Genomic DNA, 21,172 nt, shown 5'->3' on the forward strand with positions numbered 1-21,172 from the left:
TTAGAAATAGCGTTTCCCTATTCGTCAGTCACGTTACAGCCAATTCGCATTGACAAAACTCATGTTATAGCAGAACTGACTGTACAAGAAAAAGCTAACTAGAAATATGAAAAGATGATATGAGGTTCTACAGACATTTTAAAAAGAAAAGAATTAGCCAAGTAAGTGTGATTCGGTAAAACGTGAACCTTTGGATTTGCTAATTGAAAATAAAGAGATTAATTGAATAGGTATTTTGCAGAGTCACTGTAGAGGGTGTAAGTTACATCCCAGAAATAGCTGTAAAGTAAAAAATGGAAAGAAGAGAAGAACTTAAGAAAATCACAATCACTAGAGAAGTGGTACTGAGCAAAATTGGTGGAGCCGCAGACTGACAAGTGCCTGGGTCCTGAAATGGGTCTTAAAAGGAGTGGTTAGTCAAATAGCATTGGTTTTAAATTTCCAAAACTTACCCCTTTCAGGGACAATTCCATTAGATTGGAAAAGTCAAAAAGGGATGGAGACACAAAGCAAGAACCTATGAGTTCGGATGAAGGGTCACCGGACTCAAAATATAAACTCTGTTTTTCTCTCCAAAGATGCTGCCAGACTGGCTGAGTTTCTCCAGCACTTTCGGTTTATGTTTCAGATTTCCAGCATCCACAGTTCTTTGTTCTTAACAGTTAGCCAATTAGCTTAATATCTGTCACAGGGGAAATATTAGAATCCATTACTAAAGATACAAACATGACACTTTGAAATGTGCCTTGTTTGAGGTAATTAGGCTGAGTCAGCATGGTTTTGTGAAAGAGAAATCATGTTTATCCCATTTATTGGAGTTCTGTGAGGAAGTAACGGGTACTGTGGATACAAGGTAACTGGTAGTTTTACTGTACTTAGACCTCCAGTAGATATTTAATTAGGTAACTGTGGAAAAATAATGCTCATGTATAAGGAGGTAACATATTGGCATGAATAGAAAATTGGAGGACTAACAGGAACCAGAGAGGAGGAATAAATGGTTCATTTTCTGGTTGGCAAGGCGTAATGAGTGATGATCAGGGCTGAAACTCAGTTTTTTCACAGTTTCTATAAATGTTTTGGATGGAGGGATGACACAAAGATAGGTAGGAAAGTAAGTTGTGGAGAGGAAGTAAGGAAGATACAAAGGGTTATGGATAGGATACAATTTGGAAAACTATGAAATTTCATTTTGGCAGGAAAAATTAAACAAAAAGAAGCATATAATAGAAATGGTGAAAGGTTACAGAGCTTGAAGGTGCTGAGGGGTCTCAGTAACCTCATATGCGATCAGAAATGATGAGTGTGCAGATCCAGCAAGTAATTAGAAGAATTAATAAAATACTATCATTAATTGTGAGGGAAATATATCAAAACAGGTATGCTTCAGCGACACGGACTATTGCAGGAAAGACATGCCAGAACTGGACTGAGCAATGACAGAGCTGCAGCACCGTACCCAATACCATCACCTCGCATGAGGAGAGAATTCTCACCATCGCAGGAAAGGAATGGGACAGCTCCTGTGGGAATGCAGAAACCTTCCTGTCTCTGCAACCACGTAAGTGCCACTCAACATGACACTGCAATGACAACCTTAATCAGTTCATTGGTGCCCTAAGGGTACACCATTTCTAACCATTGGCCTCAGCTTCTTTCTTGTGTTATAGCTGCACTGACCCACAATAGCAGAGAGCCGGGCACACCCCAGAGGGCATGCCACCAATTAGACATGACAACCTGCTTGAGGAAGCATTGCCAAGGCTACCACAGGACCTCCCCACTGCGCCTCACTGGCTCTGAAAGTGACATCCCCCCTCCGCCCAAAAGTGGAGTCCATGTACGTGACCACGGAGGCTAAGCCCTGCACAGAGATAGTTATGCCGATGGGGTGAAGGAGGAATGCTGCGAGCCACTGGCAGCCAGAGACCAGGGGCACTTACTGAGCAGCCAGCAGGAGAGGGGCCTGTGGTCTCAGCAATGAGAGATTTGGTGCAGATGCTCAGGGAGCAGGCATATAGAAGATCCTGTGCGAAGGAACAGGAGCAATGCAGCCGGTACCAGGACACACTGCCCATCATTGGTCAGACACTGCAGCCTGGCTTAATATAGAACATAAAACAGTACAGTGCAGGAATGGGCCCTTTGGCCCACTATGTCTGTGCCAACTATGATGCCATTCAGAACTAACCCCATCTGCCTGCACATGGTCCATATCCCTCTATTCCCTGCCTATTCATGTGTCTGTCTAAATGCCTCTTAAACATTGCTACAATATCTGCTTCTACCATTTCACTTGGCAGTGTGTTCTCAGCACCTACCACCCTCTGCATAAAAGACTTGCCTTGCATATTTCCTTTAAACTTTGCCCCCTCACCTTAAAGCTACGACATTTCCACCCTGGGAAAACACCTCCCATTCTCCACCCTATCCATGCCTCTCCTAATTTTATATACTTCTATCAGGTCGTCTCTCAGTCTTTGATGCTCCAATGAAAACAATCCAAGTTTGTCCAACCTCTCCTCAAAGTGAATAGACTGCAATCCGGGCAACAGAGAGTGCAGGAGGGCATGTCAGGAGCAGCACCAGGCATACATGAAGATGAGATGTCAACCTGGTGAAGCCACCAAACAGGACTACTTACACGCCAAACAACGAAAGCAGCAAATAATAGACAGAGCTAAGTGATCCCACAAAAAACGGATCAGATCTAAGCTCTGCGGTGCTGCCATATCCAGCCTTGAGTGGTGGTGGACGATTGAGCAACTCCCTGGAGGAGAAGGCTCCACAAATATCCCCATCCTCAATGATGGAAGAGCCCAGCATATTAGCAACAGATAAGGTCAAAGTTTTTGTAGCAATCTTCAGCCAGAAGTGCCGAGTGGATGATCCATCTCGGCCTCCTCCATTGGTCCCCAGCATTACAGATACCAGTCTTCAGCCAATTCAATTCACTCCACATGATATCAAGAAACGGTTGGAGACACCGGATACTACAAAGGCTATGGGCCCTGACAACATTCCGGCAATAATACTGAAGACTTGTGCTCCAGAACATGCCACGCCCCTAGCCAAGCTGTTCCAGTACAGTTACAACACTGGTATCTACCCGATAATGCGGAAAATTGCCCAAGTATGTCCTGCACACAAAAAGCAGGACAAATCCAACCCGACCAATTACCGGCCCATTAGTCTATTCTTGATCATCAGTAAAGTGATGGAAGGTGTCATCAACAGTGCGATCTAGCAGCACCTGCTCAGCAATAACCTGCTCAGTGACGCCCAGTTTGGGTTCTGCCAGGGCCACTCAGCTCCTGATCTCATTCCAGCCTTGGTTCAAATGTGGACAAAAGAGCTGAATTCCACAGGTGAGGTGAGAGTGACAGCCCTTGATATCAAGGCTGCATTTGACCGAGTGTGGCATCAAGGAGCCCTAGCATAACTGGAACCAATGGATATCAGGGGGCAAACACTCTGGTAGTCGAAGTCATACCTGACACATAGGAAGATGGTCGTGGTTGTTGGAGATCAATCACCTCAGCCCCAGGCCATCTCTGCAGGAGTTCCTCAGGATAGTGTCCCAGGCCCAACCATCTTCAGCTGCTTCATCAATGAGCTTCCCTCCATCATAAGGTCAAAAGTTGGGATGTTCGCCGATGATTGCACAATGTTCAGCACCATTCACGACTCCTCAGATACTGAAGCAGACCATGTTCAAATGCAACAAGATCTGGACAATATCCAGCAGGACTGACAAGTGGCAAGTAACATTTGTGCCACACAAATGCCAGACCATCACCAATAAGAGACAATCTAACCACCACCCCTTTGGCATTCAATAGTGATACCATCATTGAATCCCCCATTTTCAACATCCTGGGGGTTATCATTGACCAGAAACTCAACTGGACTCACCACATAAACACAGTGGCTACAAGAGCAGGCCAGAAGCTAGGAATACTGAGGCGAGTAACTCACCTCAAAACCTGTCCACCATCTCCAAGGCACAAGTCAAGTGTGTGATGGAATACTCCCCAATTTCCTGGATGGATGCAGTAACAACAACACTCAAGAAGCTTGACACCATCCAGGACAAAGCAGCCTGCTTGAGTGGCACGACATCCACAAGCATTCACTCCCTCCACCACCGACTCTCAGTAGCAGCAGTGTGTACTATCTACAAGATGCACTGCAGAAATTCACCAAAGATCCTCAGACAGCACCTTCCATCAGGAAGGGCAAGGGCAGCAGATATATGAGAACACCACCACCTTCATGTTCCCCTCCAAGCCACTCACCATCCTGACTTGGGAATGTATCGTCATTCCTCCACCGTCGCTGGGTCAAAATCCTGGAATTCGCTCCCTGTTGACATTGTGGGTCAACTCACAGAATGTGGACTGCAGTAGTTCAAGAAGGCAGCTCAGCACCACCTTCTCAAGGGCAGCTAGGGATTGGTAATAAATGTTGGCCCAGCCAGTGACGCCCACATCCCACAAATGAATAGAAAAAAAATGGCCTGGTGACCTTTTTTTGCATGCTTGTCAAATCCTCCACACTTTTCAATAGTGTATGAACCAGAACGGCATGCAATGCTACAAACTAAAGTCTTATACAGCTGCAACATGACTTGCCAACTTTATACTCAATGCGCCAACCAATGAAGGCAAGCCTGCTGCATGCCTTCTTTACCAACTTATCCACCTGTATTGCCACTTTTAGGGAACAATGAACTTGCACTCCAAGATCCCTCTGTATATCAATCCTGCCATTTACTGTACCTTTCCTCTTGCATTTGACCTCCCAAAATGCATCACCTCACACTTGTCCAGATTGAACTCCATCTGCCATTTCTCGCCCAACTTTCCAACTGATCTATATCCGGCTGTATTCTTTGATAATCTTCCTCACTATCATATCTCCACCAATTTTCATGTTGTCTGCAAACTACGTTTTCATCCAAATCATTTATATATATTACAAGCCAAAGAAATCCCAGCACTGATCCTTGTGGAACACCACAGGTCACAGACCACCAGTCAGAAAAAGACCCCTCCACAAACTAGCCCCTGTTTTAGAACATAGAACATAGAACATAGAACATTACAGCGCAGTACAGGCCCTTCGGCCCTCGATGTTGCGCCAACCTGTGAAACCAATCTGAAGCCCATCTATCCTAAACTATTCCATTATCATCCATATGTTTATCCAATGACCACTTAAATGCCCTTAAAGTGGACGGGTCTACTATTTTTGCAGGCAGGGCATTCCACGCCCTTACTACTCTCTGAGTAAAGAACCTACCTCTGACATCTGTCCTATATCTATCACCCCTCAATTTAAAGCTATGTCCCCTCGTGCTAGCCATCACCATCTGAGGAAAAAGGCTCCCACTGTCCACCCTATCTAATCCTCTGATCATCTTGTATGTCTCTATCAAGTCACCTCTTAACCTTCTTCTCTCTAACGAAAACAGCCTCAAAACCCTCAGCCTTTCCTCAGAAGACCTTCCCTCCATACCAGGCAACATCCTGGTAAATCTCCTCTGCACCCTTTCCAATGCTTCCACATCCTTCCTATAATGCGGTGACCAGAACTGTACGCAATACTCCAAGTGCGGCCGCACCAGAGTTTTGTACAGCTGCAACATGACCTCATGGCTCCGAAACTCAATCCCTCTACCAATAAAACCTAACATACTGTACGCCTTCTTAACAACGCTATCAACCTGGGTGGCAACTTTCAGTGATCTATGCACATGGACACCGAGATCTCTCTGCTCATCCACACTACCAAGAATCTTACCATTAGCCCAGTACTCTGTATTCCTGTTACTCCTTCCAAAGTGAATCACCTCACACTTTTCCGCATTAAACTCCATTTGCCACCTCTCAGCCCAGCTCTGCAGCTTATCTATGTCCCTCTGTAACCTGCAACATCCTTCCACACTATCCACAACTCCACCGACTTTGGTGTCATCCGCAAATTTACTAACCCATCCTTCTACGCCCTCATCCAGGTCATTTATAAAAATAACAAACAGCAGTGGCCCCAAAACAGATCCTTGAGGTACACCACTAGTAACTGAACTCCAGGATGAACATTTCCCATCAACCACCACCCTCTGTCTTCTTACAGCTAGCCAATTTCTGATCCAAACCGCTAAATCACCCTCAATCCCATGCCTCCGTATTTTCTGCAATAGCCTACCATGGGGAACCTTATCAAACGCTTTACTGAAATCCAAATACACCACATCAACCGCTTTACCCTCATCCACCTGTTTGGTCACCTTCTCGAAGAACTCAATAAGGTTTGTGAGGCACGACCTACCCTTCACAAAACCGTGTTGACTATCCCTAATCAAATTATTCCTTTCTAGATGATTATAAATCCTATCTCTTATAATCCTTTCCAACACTTTACCCACAACCGAAGTAAGGCTCACTGGTCTATAATTACCAGGGTTGTCTCTACTCCCCTTCTTGAACAAGGGGACAACATTTGCTAGTCTCCAGTCTTCTGACACTATTCCTGAAGACAATGACGACATAAAGATCAAAGCCAAAGGCTGTGCAATCTCCTCTCTAGCTTCCCAGAGAATCCTAGGATAAATCCCATCCGGCCCAGGGGACTTATCTATTTTCACACCTTCCAGAATTGCTAACACCTCCTCCTTATGAACCTCAATCCCGTCTAGTCTAATAGCCTGTATCTCAGAATTCTCCTCGACTACGTTGTCTTTTTCCTGTGTGAATACTGACAAAAAATATTCATTTAGCACCTCTCCTATCTCTTCGGACTCCACGCACAATTTCCCACTACTGTCCTTGACCGGCCCCAATCTTACTTTAGTCATTCTTTTATTCCTGACATACCTATAGAAAGCTTTAGGGTTTTCCTTGATCCTACCTGCTAAAGACTTCTCATGTCCCCTCCTGGCTCTTCTTAGCTCTCTCTTTAGGTCCTTCCTGGCTAACTTGTAACTCTCAAGCGCCCTCACTGAGCCTTCACGCCTCATCTCTACATAAGCCTCCTTCTTCCTCTTGACAAGAAATTCAACTTCTTTAGTAAACCATGACCAAGCTAATTTTGTATCCAATTTACCAACTCATCCTGGATCACATGTGACCTAATCTTCTGGACCAGCCTACTATGACTGACTTTGTCAAATGCTTTTGTAAAATCCATGTAGACAACATTCACTACCCTATCTTCATTAATCATCCTTGATACTTCCTCAAAAAACCCAACCAAGTTTGTGAGACAAGATCCCTGCCATACAAAATATGTTGACTATCCCTTATAAGTCCACTCTTTTCCAAATATGAGTAAATCCTGCCCTTAAGAATCTTCTCCAATAATTTCCCTACCACTAATGTAAAGCTCACCAACTTATAATTTCCAGGATTATTCCTGTTGCCTTTCTTAAACAAAGGAACAATATTGGCTATTCTCCAATCTTTTGGAACCTCATCTGTGTATAAAGAAGATACAAAGATCTTTGTCAAGGCCCCAGCAATCTCCTCCTTTTCCTCCTTCAGTATCCTGAGATAGATCCCATCAGGCCCTGGGGACTTATCTTCCTTAATGTTTTTCAAGACACTCAAAAGCTCCTCCTTCTTAACTTTAATATGTCCCCGAACATCAACATAACCTTCCTCGAACTTACTATCATCCATGTCCTTCCCCTTGGTGAATACTGATGCAACCAAACCTGCCTTTTCTTCCTATTAGACTTACTTGACTTAAAATTGACCTTCTCCTCAATCAGTCCACACGCTCACCTACTGCTCTGTTTCTCACTCATCCACCACACTAGTTTAAATCCTCCCGTGTGGCACTAACAAACCTCCTGCCAGGATACTGGTGCCCTCCAGTTTAGGTGCAACTTGTCCTTCTTGTACAAATTGCATCTGTCCTGGAAGAGATCCCAATAATCCAAATATCTGAAGCCCTCCCTCCTATACCAGCTCTTTACCAACACATTCATCTGTATTACTTTCCTACTTCTGACCTCACTAGCATGTGGCCCAGGGGGTCGTCCCAAGATTACTCTCAAGATCCTTCTTTTTAACTTCCTACCTAACTCCCTAAATTCCTTTCATCTCTCTTCCTCTGTCATTAGTACCAATGTGGACAACGACCTCCAGCTGCTCATCATCCCCCTTCAAATTATCCTGTGCCGCTCAGAGACATTCTTAACCCTGGCACCATGGAGGCACCACACCATCCTGGGGTCTTGCCCACAGCCACAGAAACGCTTATCTGTGCCCCTGACTAGAGAGTCCCTTATCACTACTGCTCACCTTCACAATGACCCTCCCTGATGTACAACGGAGCCTGTCATGGTGCCACTGATCTGGCTGCTGCTGCCTTCCCCAAGAGGCCATTCACCTCCAACAGTATCCGACACGATTTATCTGTTTGAGAGGAGATGGCCACAGGGGAACTCCTGAACGGCCTGCTCACACTCACTAGTCTTCCTGATCGACACCCAATGCTTTTCTGTCTGTGTAACTTTTGCTATGGTGTGACCACTTCACTAAAAGTCCTATCCACAATATCCTCAGCCTCTTGGATGCTCCATACTGCTGGTCCACTTATTTTTGTCATTGATACAAATGATTTGGATCTAAACATAGGAGGAATGGTTAATAAGTATAAAGCTGACACCATATTGGAGGCGTAGTGGACAGTGAAGAAGATTATCTCAGACTACAACAGGACCTTGATCAGATGGGCCATTGGGCCAAGGAGTGGCAGATGGATTTTAATTTAGATAAATGCGAGGTGCTGCATTTTGGTAAGGCAAATCAGGGCAGGACTTAGAGACATAATTGCAGGGCCCCGGAGATTGTTGCCAAACAAAGGAACCTAGGGGTGCAGATACATAGTTTCTTGAAAGTGGAGTGGCAGGTAGACGGTGTGGTTGAAGGAGACATTTGGCACACTTGTCTTCGTTGGTCAGTGCATTGAGTATAGGAGTTGAGACATCATCTTGCAGCTATACAGGACATTGGTGAGGCCACTTTTAGAATACTGTGTTCAATTCTGGTCACCTTTCAATGGGAAAGATGTTGTTAAACCTGAGAGGGTGCAGAAAAGATTTACAAGGATTTTGCGGGGGTTCGAGGGTTTGAGCTATAGGGAGAGGCTAAATAGGCTGGGGCTATTTTCCCTGGAGTGTCAGAGGCTGAGGGGTGACCTTATGGAAATTTATAATATCCTAAGGAGCATGGATAGGGTGAATAGCCAAGGTCTTTTCCCCAGGGTGGGGGAATCTAAAACTAGAGAGCATAGGTTTAAGGTGAGAGGGGGAAGATTTAAAAAGGACCTGAGGGGAAACATTTTCACAGAGAGGTTGGTGTATGTATGGAATGAGCTGCCAGAGGAAGTGGTGGAGGCTGGTGCATTACAACATTTAAAAGACATCTGGATGTGTACATGCATAGGAAGGGTTTAGAAGGATATGGGCCAAACACTAGCAAATGGGATTAGATCAGATTAGGATGTCTGGCTAACATGAACGTGTTGGACCAAAGAGTCTGTTTCTGTTGCTGTATGACTCTATGATTCTATGACTCTAGTGAGTCCATCCGTAGTTCCAGCCACTCCATATGGTAAATCAGGAGCTGCAGCTGAACACACTTCCTGCATATGTGATCACCATAGAGACTGGAAGTATCCTTGACGTCCCACATGTTGCAGGAGGAGCATTCCACAGGACCGAGTTCTCCTGCCATTGTGGATATTATCAACTACAATAAATTAGGAACCAGTTACACAACTTTACCCACTACTCACCAAAATCAGACTTTTTTCTCTCTCCCTCTCCCTGTATTCCTAACAAACCACAAACCACAAAAATAAGCACTTGCAACTGTCCATCTGCCTCCATGAACAGGTTGGTGTCTGTTATGGAGAGACAGGGCCAGCCCCTTCAGGAACCGCTGGAGAGTCAGCATCACCTGTCCCCCATCATCCGACACGTTGGTCCTCAGGACCGAAGCTCAGGCGAGAGGGGGAAGTGAAACCTTTGACCTCAGTCCTGAAGCTACCCCCTCACAAGGAGACGGGGCAATGTCATGAGATACCCAGTTGGAAGAGGCAAAGATACACACAGGCCCCTCGACACTCTCCACTTAGGAGAATCTGGAGGTGGCCAGGCCCTCCACCTCCACCCTACCTGTCCCCATCCCATTGAGAAAATGTTCCAGCCGAGGTGTACCAATTATGTTCCAGCAAGAAAACCTTCAGCGTGTCTGATCGATCCAAAACCCAAATTTCCTGGGGTTACCCAAGCAGACCTCCAGGGCCTACAGGCTCCAGTGTGGAACGTGCTTCTTCCAGCCCAGCTATGAAGCACGGGATCTCAGTAAGCGGGAGAGGAGATGGACATTGTGCTGTGGATACGTGGGGCCTGCAATGACAGGAATGTACATAGTTTGTTTCATTAACTAATGTTTGTTTTTCACTGTTCACATGGTTCTCCATGTCCCAGTGGAGGGCCTAGATGTCTTACTGCGTCCTGTGCATCACTCCTTGGCCATTAATGAGGTGCAGTAGTTGTGGGTGTTTGATGAGTTCCAAGTATATCAATGTGAGAGCAGGGGTAGCAATGCATGTACATGGCATTGGCTCATTCCGACACCACCAGCCCTCTTCAACACTGCATCCTGTTCAGCTGTGCTGGCACCCCCTTGCTTATCGAGAATCTACATACCACTGCCTTGAAAATAATCAAAGGGCAGAATCTTATCGGAGCCTTCCTCTTATAGAACCTTACAACCCAACATGGAAACCACTGCCTCCTCTGACTGACCTCCATCTTGTTCATGGAGAGCAGGGCACAATCAATGGCCCCGAGTCCAAATTCTTCGACTATAGACGTTTGTTGTTGATGTGTTTGCCTTGGATCACGCCCGGTATTCTCGAGTGCACACATTCTTTTTTAAATTTATTCACAAAATGTGGACATTGCTGTCTGGCCAGCATTTATTGTCCATTCCTAATTGTTGAGAGAACAGTCCACAGTGCAGCACATCACTTGCCCTACCACCTTTGTAGCATTCAATTAATTAATTGTTTTACTCATTTCATTTTAATTTACATCTCTTGTCCTGCCCGTGCAATGTTCTTATTATTTCAATAAATGTTCCACTGAACCCAACTGACTTTCCCTCATTGAAACAGAGAAAGGTACGCAGCAATCACTGACCTTCTTCCCTCTGATATACACCTTGATTTGTTTTTTGGAATGAAAGTTTTGACTGATTCCCAGTTACATAAGTAGCTGTGTGTAGCCCTGACATACAAACATATGAAATAGGAGAAAAAGTAATTCATTCAGCCAAAAGGCCCACTCCATCATCCAATAAGGTCATAGCTGATCTGATTATGCCACGTTCTTGCCTAACCTCAATTAACATTCATCCTTTCATTTATCAAAAATCTATCCAAGTCTACCTTAAATATATTCAACAATGTATATGTTATATAAGGTAACTATATTCCACTGCCTATTGAGGAAAATATTCCAAAGGCTCATGGCCCTCTGCCTTAAACAGGCAACGCCTTATTTTTAAACAGTGACTCCCTAATTCTAGATTCTCCTTCAAGGGGAAGTATCATTTCTGCATTCACCGCTTAAGACCCCTTTGGGTAGTATATGTTTCAATCAAGTCACCAATTACTCTTCTAGACTCCAAACTGATCCAAACCTAGCATGCTCAACCTTTCCTTATAACACAAAGGACCAATTTTAGGTATTTATTTAGTAAATTCACTTTGAGCTGCTTCCAATATATTTACATTCTTCCTTGAATAAGGAGACTAATACAGAGTACTACATGCAGTACTCTAGATGTGGTCTCACCACTGTCCTGTAGAACTAGAGCATAGCCTCCTTAAATTTATTTTTCTTCTTATCTGTGCCTTCTGTTATTAATATAGGCACCACAGTATAGCAACTTAATCAATTTTCACTGTATTTTCTTTGTAAAAAATACAAGTGACAATAAATTACTAATCTAATATATTTGTATTCAATTTTTCTCACAATAAATTATAACATTCTATTGACTTTCTTAATTATTTTCTGTGCAGCATGCTAACCATTTGCAATTCATGGACTAGGATACTGAATCACTTGACATCTCAGATCTCAGAAATCTCTCATTATTGAATATGAACAATTCCACATTTTCCCACATCATAACTTATCTATATCCTTAGCTCTTTGCAACTTACTTCCCTACCTACCTTTGTATCATCCCTTCATGCAATTCGTTTATACAAACTATAAAATATTGAGGCCCAGCACTGATCCATGTAAATCACCACATGTTATACCTTGCCAGTCAGAAAATGACCCATTTATGCCTCCTCTCTGTTTCCTGTTAGCCAGCCAAATTTTTATTCAGGCCACTTTGTTAGCCCCTACACCATGAGATTTTATTGTCCTCAATAACCTGTGATGTGGCACCTTATCAAATGGCTTCTGAAAATCTAAGTACAGTACATCCAATCGATCCCCTGTATCCACAGGACATGCTACTTCCTCAAAGAACTCCAAGAAATTGGTTAAACATGATTTCCCTTTCACAAAACCATGTTGACCACACCTAACTACCTTGCACTTTTCTAAGTACTTTACTGCAATTTTTAATTCACTTATGGGACAAGGGTGTCTCTGGCTGGGTGAGCATTTATTACCAGTCCCGAACTGCCCTAGTTGTGTTGAGCTACCTTCTTGAACTTCTGTCGCAGGTCGATCCACAATGCTGTTAGGGAGGGAATGTTTTTAGTAATGGCATCTAACATTTTTCCTGTGACAAACATTAGACCAAATGGCCTGGAGATTCTTGTTTTCTGAGGAGGTGGCAGGGAGGTCTTGCTCCTGATGCTGCTCAGCACTTTAACATCCACTCTAGATCTTGATGGTGATAATGTTTCATGTGTATTGACAGATCTGGAGCCATCCTTCAATATGCACCAACCAGAGTGCCCAGGATGACTGTGATGAATCTTTGCAGAACCTTATTGAGCAGCAATTTTTACAGTTACAAGAGGGACAAGGACGCTAGCCGCAGACAGCTCCAATGAGGAGTAAAAAGGGAATGAGAAAAATGCAGCATCAGCTGCTCAAATTGCTGCCAGATATCCCATTATTAATTCCATATTCATTGAGATTAAACTAGAGACTTGATATCACAAGCACATGAACAGTTACCCTTCGTGAAGCATTGAGACCATCCCTTCCAATAGCATATCATGATCATAATGGAGTCCAATGAACAACTAACCACCCCTTGAAAGAAAGACAATTAGTGTACAGTAACGAAAGTGCAAACTTTACGTCACATCGTATACACTTGGACAGCTGCGAAATTTTAATCTTTCTTTTCCTGTCAGTCCTGTGAAGTGTAACCCCTGTAACTTGAGGAGAGGTTGAGACAAGCAAGTCAAGTCTGTCATGTGCTCAGATGCTCTTGGCCAATGATCACTACATCTCGGAAACCCTGAGGAGAGCCAAAGGTTTCTGCAATGTGAAGAGGTGCGGTCAGCATTCAGAAAAAGAGGCAGCATTCAGGCCCTGGCATGTGTGGGGTGCGGGACAGTTGGTCACTGGATGCAAAGTGGACTTGGTTTGTTTGTAGGTTCCACTTCATGTCTTCCTTCACCATCATTCCTCACATCCCACTGCTTCCATTTTGCTCTAGGCACTTCCATGTCACTCCGTGGGGTGCCGTAATATCAAAGCTAAGGTATCTGTCATTACTTAAGTTGAAAGGCATTTTGGTATTGAAAATGTCCAGTGCCATTGTCCAGGAATGAATTTATTCAGTTGTCTGCTTTGATGTTCCATGGATATGGTCAATCCATGAAAATATGTCTTTGCAATGCTCAGTAGCTTGAACCCGTCCATGCTTAAAGTGACTCCTCTATTCTCTGAAATTGGAGTTGGTATGCTTGGATGGCCGATTAGTCACTGCCAAATTTTTTCTGCTCCCCAGTGATTGTCCTTTCTTTTGAGGGCTGCTGCGGTGCAAGATCTGCGTCCAACTGACCAGAGCTTGAGGAGTACTGTATCTCCCATTCTCAGCATCTGTCCCTGTCTTCATCATTCATGACGAAGTGGGAAACATGAAGTAAAAACTCAATGATGTGCCACCAAAGTGTATATGCCTGAGTGAGTGCATAGGAAACAGCACCCTCTGTGATGTCACACCACCAGAAGGGCTGGCTCCTCTGAGGATTCACTGTCAGTGACCTCCAGCACATGATGCTGCATGCACTAAGGGCCCGTGGGAGATAAAATTCAATTATTAGTGTCAGCAAAGTTAAGAATGTTGCAATTTACCGGTATTGAGATGATTTGATTTGAACAATGAGTGAAACATGGTCAACATGATTGAATACCATCATTAAGTGTCAAAGGACGTAGTCAAGTGGGCTGCCAATATTTGATTGTGTCACAAGGTCACTGGGAGATTCCATCTTAAAGGCCAGACACATTGGAACTCCACTAATCTCCAGTGACACCTCCTCTGATTGTTGAGAATGGATGTGCTCCTCTGGCACTCCATCTCTCTCATGGTCTGTGCCCACTCTTCCTACATCAAGGGAAATAACACTTCTATGAGTGATTCACTTAACATGGGCTCCCCGAGGGGATGCAGTGCATTAGGTGAGGGGTGATTCAGAGTGTCAGCCAGGAAATTTCATAGAGAGCGGAGGAAGTGGCCCTGGCAGAAGCAACGGGTGAAGATTTCAGAAACACACAGAATGAAAAACAGAGGGAGAGAGAGATAAAGAAATCCTTTAGTTCTGTTATTACAAATTCATTTTCCTTCTCTGCTTGAACAAAATCTGTTTGCTTGAAATATGATTACATTATGTATTCCCGTTCTTCCTTGTTGTTTTCCAAGCTGGATAATCCACAGGTAATTTAATGCCAATATATGAAACTGCCAAAAAGGTGTAAACCAAAAAAAGGAGATGAAGATTTCTTCACAGCTGACTGATTTTCCTTTTGATAGAATGTTAATTTTGGCTCAGACTGTCTTTGTTTATTTTATATTGGTTTCGCAACCTTGGCTCAACCTGTTCAAGGGACCACTGTGACCATCTTAGGTGAATGATTTCCCCTTTTCTGAAACCAGTTTAGTCCAAGCAAAGTTTCAGTAATAAAATCAGATAATGGAAGTTGAACATTGACAATCCATATTTTACTTGTATTTTGACACTGTAAGTTGTCATTGGGGATAAGGGTATCAAATTGCAAGGGTGAGGCAATGGTTGAACAAACTGATGGATAGATAAATGCTGTAATGACAAGGGCTGTGTTTTTAAGTAATTTGGTGAATAATTTTCAGGGAATGATTGTGGGAATAAAATGTAAAAGGGTATGAAGTTGTGAGGTGTGAGGAAGTGTTTGGAAGTGGCCCGTTCAGTGAACAAGATGAGTACAGAAGTCATGTGAAGTGGTGAACATGAGTGGGATAGTTTAGCTTGCATGTCAAGAGAGATTTAAGAAATGCCAGAGAGGCCAATGAATTCAGGAGAGATAGAGCATGGGGAATACAAGGTGGGTTAATTTGTATTATACATGAGGAGGCAGGAAAATGTGTCTCGGGAACCTGTAAGTTTTGACAGATGCTTCTTCCTGATAACTTCCTCATTCTTCCAACATTGTCAACACATGTCAGCTTTTTCCCAACCCAACTCACCTGTACCAACGGCTCATAATAACTTCTTTGTAGTCAAGTAATTGTGGGCTTTGTGTAAATTGCATGATCTAACCAAACTCAGAAACAATTGAGCAGAACCCATTTATTACTTTACTTATTATTAGCAGCAATTTTCTTCTTTGTCATATTTTAACACTTGACTTTCTGGTGCATTCTATAAATGTATAATGATTTATTGCTTTGTCACTCTATCATTGCAACTGCCTTTGAAGCAGAGAGTGAACATTATAGGTTCGCTGGAGAACTCTTTGACTAAGTGTATGTTGTAATGTGGCAGTGAATGGCACAGATCAGCATACAGTGAACATCTTGGCCCATCTAGGCACTGAACTACAGAGGCAGAAAGCCTGCACAAAAACAGAGGAGAAATCCCATCTCTGGGAATGTGGCAAGCAATAAGGAGAGATCAATTGACCACAGTGAGTAAAACATTACAGTAAATCAGTTCTGAGGAATTAATGAGCAGTTAGAAAAGTTACCAATAGCAAAGTATGTGAAGGAAGTGAGCATATAGCTGCTATTAAAGAACATCCCCAACAGGATCCCAGGCAACTCAGTGTTATAGAGGGTCATGCACCAAGAGAGGGGTCATGTCACAACTGCAGCAGAAGCACCGAAAATTCAACACAGGCTGCATCTGTTAGTGATGTCCCTGCATTACAGGATGCAGAGGGACAAAATAAACTCTTCCTAGCGGATGTGGCAGGCCCACCATAAGATTGCAGCTCCTCAGGCTATGCAGACCTAAGAGATGAATCCTGGTATATAGATATCGTGTTTAGTTTTTTAAAAAATTCATTCTCTGGCTGGGACAGCATTTATTGCCCATCACTGGTTGCTCTGTGAAGGTGATGGTGAACTGCCTTCTTGAACCATTACAGTCCATGATTGTTCAGCCATTGCCTTTAGCGGGGTCAAGGATGATGCTAGGTAACCCATCCTGTTTCAGTTCTTTTTAAGACTTTCTAGCGATCATTACAACTGTGTGTCTTGCTCGGCCATTTCAGAGAGCAGTTAAAGCCCATTGCTATGAATCTGGATTCACATATAGACCAAACCAAGTAAGGACGGCAGCTTCCTTCCACAAAGGACGCTAGTAAATTAGAGGGGCTTTTTCTGACAAATGATAATGATTTCATGGTCGACATTAGACATTTAATTCCAGATTTTTGTTGCATTCAAATTCCAGAATCTGCCATGGCAGGATTCAAACTCGAATTTGAATTTGCTGAACATTATCCAAGTATCTGGATTAACAGTTCAGTGATAATGCCATTGCTTCCCTTCAAATAATGGCATTATTCATGATTAATTGATGCTTAATCTAATTTTAAATTATATATAGGGGTGAATTCTTAAGTGTTTTCCGACAATACACCATGGTTAAGGTCAACAATTCTCAGGCTGCCTCCACGCAACTTGGAGGCATAGAAAATATTAAAATCAGATTGAAAGGGCAAAATATTCTACATATTATAATGGGTATAAGATCACAAAATCCCTGTATGTCATTCTAAATCATCTCTTCGTTGAAAAAGATAATAAAAAAATAAAGTTGTCTTCTCATTTCGCTGCACATCCCAAGGGTGTGCACAGTTAGATGAAGAAACGCCTTTCTGTGCAGAAGTCTGGGCCAATAGTGTGAAGCAGAAACAAGAACTTATATTTGTTCAGTCATAGGCAAAAGTAATTAAAGATTCAAAATTGGATTCAGTCAAGGAAATGACAACAGCATCTAGAGTGTTTCAGATTATGGAGTCAGAAAGAGACCTTAGCCATTTCCCAATCCTCTGGGATCCTCCCTGTCTCTTGTGATTCCTAAAAAATCACCACCAATGCCTCCACAATCTCCTCTGCTGTCACTTCTGGGGTGTAGTCCATCTAGTCCAGGTTATTTATCCACCTTCAGACCTTACAGCATCCCCAGCACCTTCTGCCCCCTGATTCTGTTCAAGTTCTGCAATGTTGCTGGATCTTCCACGGTGAAGACTGATGCAAGGTACTTATTCAGTTTCTCCGCCATTTCACAATTGAACCCAAGATACTGTCTCCACCTCATGCCTATACATGTTCTATTCTCACAATAAGAGGAATGTGTATTGTACTCAAAATCTCCTGGAAGCTGTACTTTAGCTGTTTAGACACTTCCTGTCATTTAGTATAGTTACAATCTTCAGTTCATACAAAGAAATTTCAATTCTGCCTGGCTGCTACCCAGTCACTCATATTGGTACCTTACTGAATACAAAACTGAAGGAGAGCTGACATACAACGAAGATCACTAGCAATCCATGTGCTAGTAATATACACATTTTTATAAAATGCAATGGTATTCCAGAAAGAATGTGAGACCAATAAACGTTATGTATGTCTGTTTTCATTCCTACATGTATTTATGAATCTTAATTTAAATGATTTTCATTCAGGGATCACCACCAAAAGAACAGCACAACTGAAATCAGAAAATTGATCGTTTCCAATGTTGAAACGGTCAGGGTTGGTGTTAAAGCTCAATTTCAACTTTCACAGGACATTAATAAGTCAAGATAAGCCAAACGTACAGGTAGCACCATATCTGTAATAAAAAGAGATACAAATTAGCAAATGGTGTCTTAAATGGTATCTCTGAGTGAATGAGGCTCATGGTTTGTGACTTTGAGATATAAGTCAGCAACAGACACATTTGGTCCTGTCATTTCCTTGCTATAGAGGCCAGAGCACCCCCTATATTACCTTCAGGCTCAAAACCAAGCAGCGTGAGCTAATGGTTTGTGGTCCAGCCAAGCTTCTGCTCTTAAAGGCATTCTGTCTCTTGTCCAGCCCTGGACCTCTTGTTTTCCACCGCACTACCCTTCCTCTTCTGACTGTCTGTTTCCAGACTGCTGCCTGCTCAGGAGGTAGAGGGAGAGGAACGGCACAGCATGAATGTGGAGTTCCTGTCAGCCCAATACTGTCAGCCACAAGCTCAGACACTGGCACTGCACCAAGCTGGTAGCCAGTGTAGAAATGGGGTCAGCACATGGTGAGTCAGCTCACACTAGCGGGCACACACACTGAGTTGCTAGATACGTGGCTGACCTGCCAGACTGTCTCCTGTCATTAGCAAACATCATATCATCTATTTTGTTGTCTGTATTGTATGAATTATATTTAAAGTATTGCCAGATGGAATATCATGTGGTGAAATGTAATTCACATTTGTAGGAAGAAGAGAAAAAGAACAGAATGTTTGGTGTTAAAATGGTGAGAAATTATTAAATATTATTGTCTGCAGTGTTAGGGTGATCTTATACTCAAATATCAGAAAGTTAACATGATGGTAGACCCAACAAATAGGAGGACAGAGATAGAAGGAACTGCAGATGCTGGACAATCTGAGATAACAAGGTGTAGAGCTGGATGAACACAGCAGGCCAAGCAGCATCAGAGGAGCAGGAAGGCTGACATTTCGGGCCTAGACCATTCTTCAGAAATGGGGGAGGGGAAGGGGGTTCTGTAATAAATAGGGAGAAAGGGGGAGGCGGATAGAAGATGGATATAGGAGAAGATAGGTGGAGAGGAGACAGACCGGTCAAAGAGGCGGGGATGGAGCCAGTAAAGGTGAGTGTAGGTGGGGAGTTAGGGAGGAGATAGGTCAGTCCAGGGAGGACGGACAGGTCAAGGGGGCGGAATGAGGTTAATAGGTAGGAGATGGGGGTGGGGCTTGAGGTGGGAGGAGGGGATGGGTGGAAGGAAGGACAGGTTAGGGAGGCGGGGACGAGCTGGGCTGGTTTTGGGATGCGGTAGGGGGAGGGGAGATTTTGAAGCTTGTGAAGTCCACATTGATACCATTGGGCTGCAGGGTTCCCAAGCGGAATATGAGTTGCTGTTCCTGTAACCTTCGGGTGGCATCGTTGTGGCACTGCAGGAGGCCCAGGATGGACATGTTGTCTGAGGAATGGGAGGGGGAGTTGAAATGGTTCGCGACTGGGAGGTGCAGTTGTTTAGTGTGAACCGTGCGTAGGTATTCTGCAAAGCGGTTCCCAAGCCTCCGCTTGGTTTCCCTGATGTAGAGGAGGCCACAACGGGAACAGCGGATGCACAGATTGGCTCCTATGTGGAATGAACTACCAGAGGAAGTAGTAGATGCAAGTACAGTTACAACATTTAAAATACATTTGGATAGGTACAAGAATAGGAAAGATTTAGAGGGATATGGGCCAAATGCAGGCAAGTGGGACTAGTTTAGTTTGGGAAACTTGGTCGGCATGGACGAGTTGGACTGAAGGGGCTGATTCAGTGCTGTACGACACTGTGACACCAGGTTGGCAGCAAGCAGACTCATCCTATCTACAGCTTCTGTTCCAATTCTCTTTTATTTGCATACCTAGAGGTACTGACACTGCAAATACCTTTTACAAATCACTCAGTCATCTGGTCTCCATGTGAGGATGTAGCAGCTGTCTTTAGCTGTCCACTCCAGAGGCCTCCAAAATACTTCAGAGACTTTGCAATAACAGAATTTATTCAAAATTTGCCTTACCTACAGGTTCATTGTGAAGGGGCCATAAGGAGGTTACAAAAAGATACAGAGATAACAAGGTGTAGAGCTGGATGAACACAGCAGGCCAAGCAGCATCAGAGGAGCAGGAAGGCTGACGTTTCGGGCCTAGACCCTTCTTCAGAAAGATACAGATAGGTTGTGTCAGTTAGCAACTTTCTAGCAAATGGACTATAATATGGGAAAATTTCCAAATGCCCATCTTGTCCAGAAGAACGAGAAAAAGGCAAATTATCTAAATAGCGAAAGATTATGGAATTGTAAGATGCAGACATGCCCAGGTTCATGTTCAGGTACAACAAATACTTCAGAAAACTAATAGACTGTTAGCATTGATTGCAAGAAGAGTTGAATATAAAAGTAAGGAGAATGCAGAGCAGTAGTGAAACAACATTTGGAGCACTACAGAGAATATTGGTCACCTTATTCAAGGACATATATAAACATGTTGACAACAGATCACAGAAGATTTTCCTGACTAATATCTGCAATAAGCTGGTTGTTTTATGAGGAAAGGTTGGACAGGCTCGGCTGGTAACCACTGCAGTTTAAAAGCGTAAGAAGCAACTAGATTGAAACATATAAATTCTTGAGGGGTCTTGGCAGAGTAGATATAGTGAGGATGTTTCCCCTTATAGGAGAATCTAGAACTAGGGGTTTCTATTTATATATCAGGAGTAGCTCAATTAAAACAGAGACGAAGAAAAAAACTTTACCCTCAGAGGATCATGAGTCTTTTAAACCCTCTGCCTGAAAATGTCCTTTAGGGAAGGAAACTGCCATCCTTACCTGAGATAACACGGTGTAGAGCTGGATGAACACAGCAGGCCAAGCAGCATCAGAGGAGCAGGAAAGCTGACGTTTCGGGTCGAGACCC

The sequence above is a fragment of the Rhincodon typus genome, chromosome 1 (genome assembly GCF_021869965.1).
Source record: "Rhincodon typus isolate 14 chromosome 1, sRhiTyp1.1, whole genome shotgun sequence".
In the NCBI taxonomy this organism is placed as follows: Eukaryota; Metazoa; Chordata; class Chondrichthyes; order Orectolobiformes; family Rhincodontidae; genus Rhincodon; species Rhincodon typus.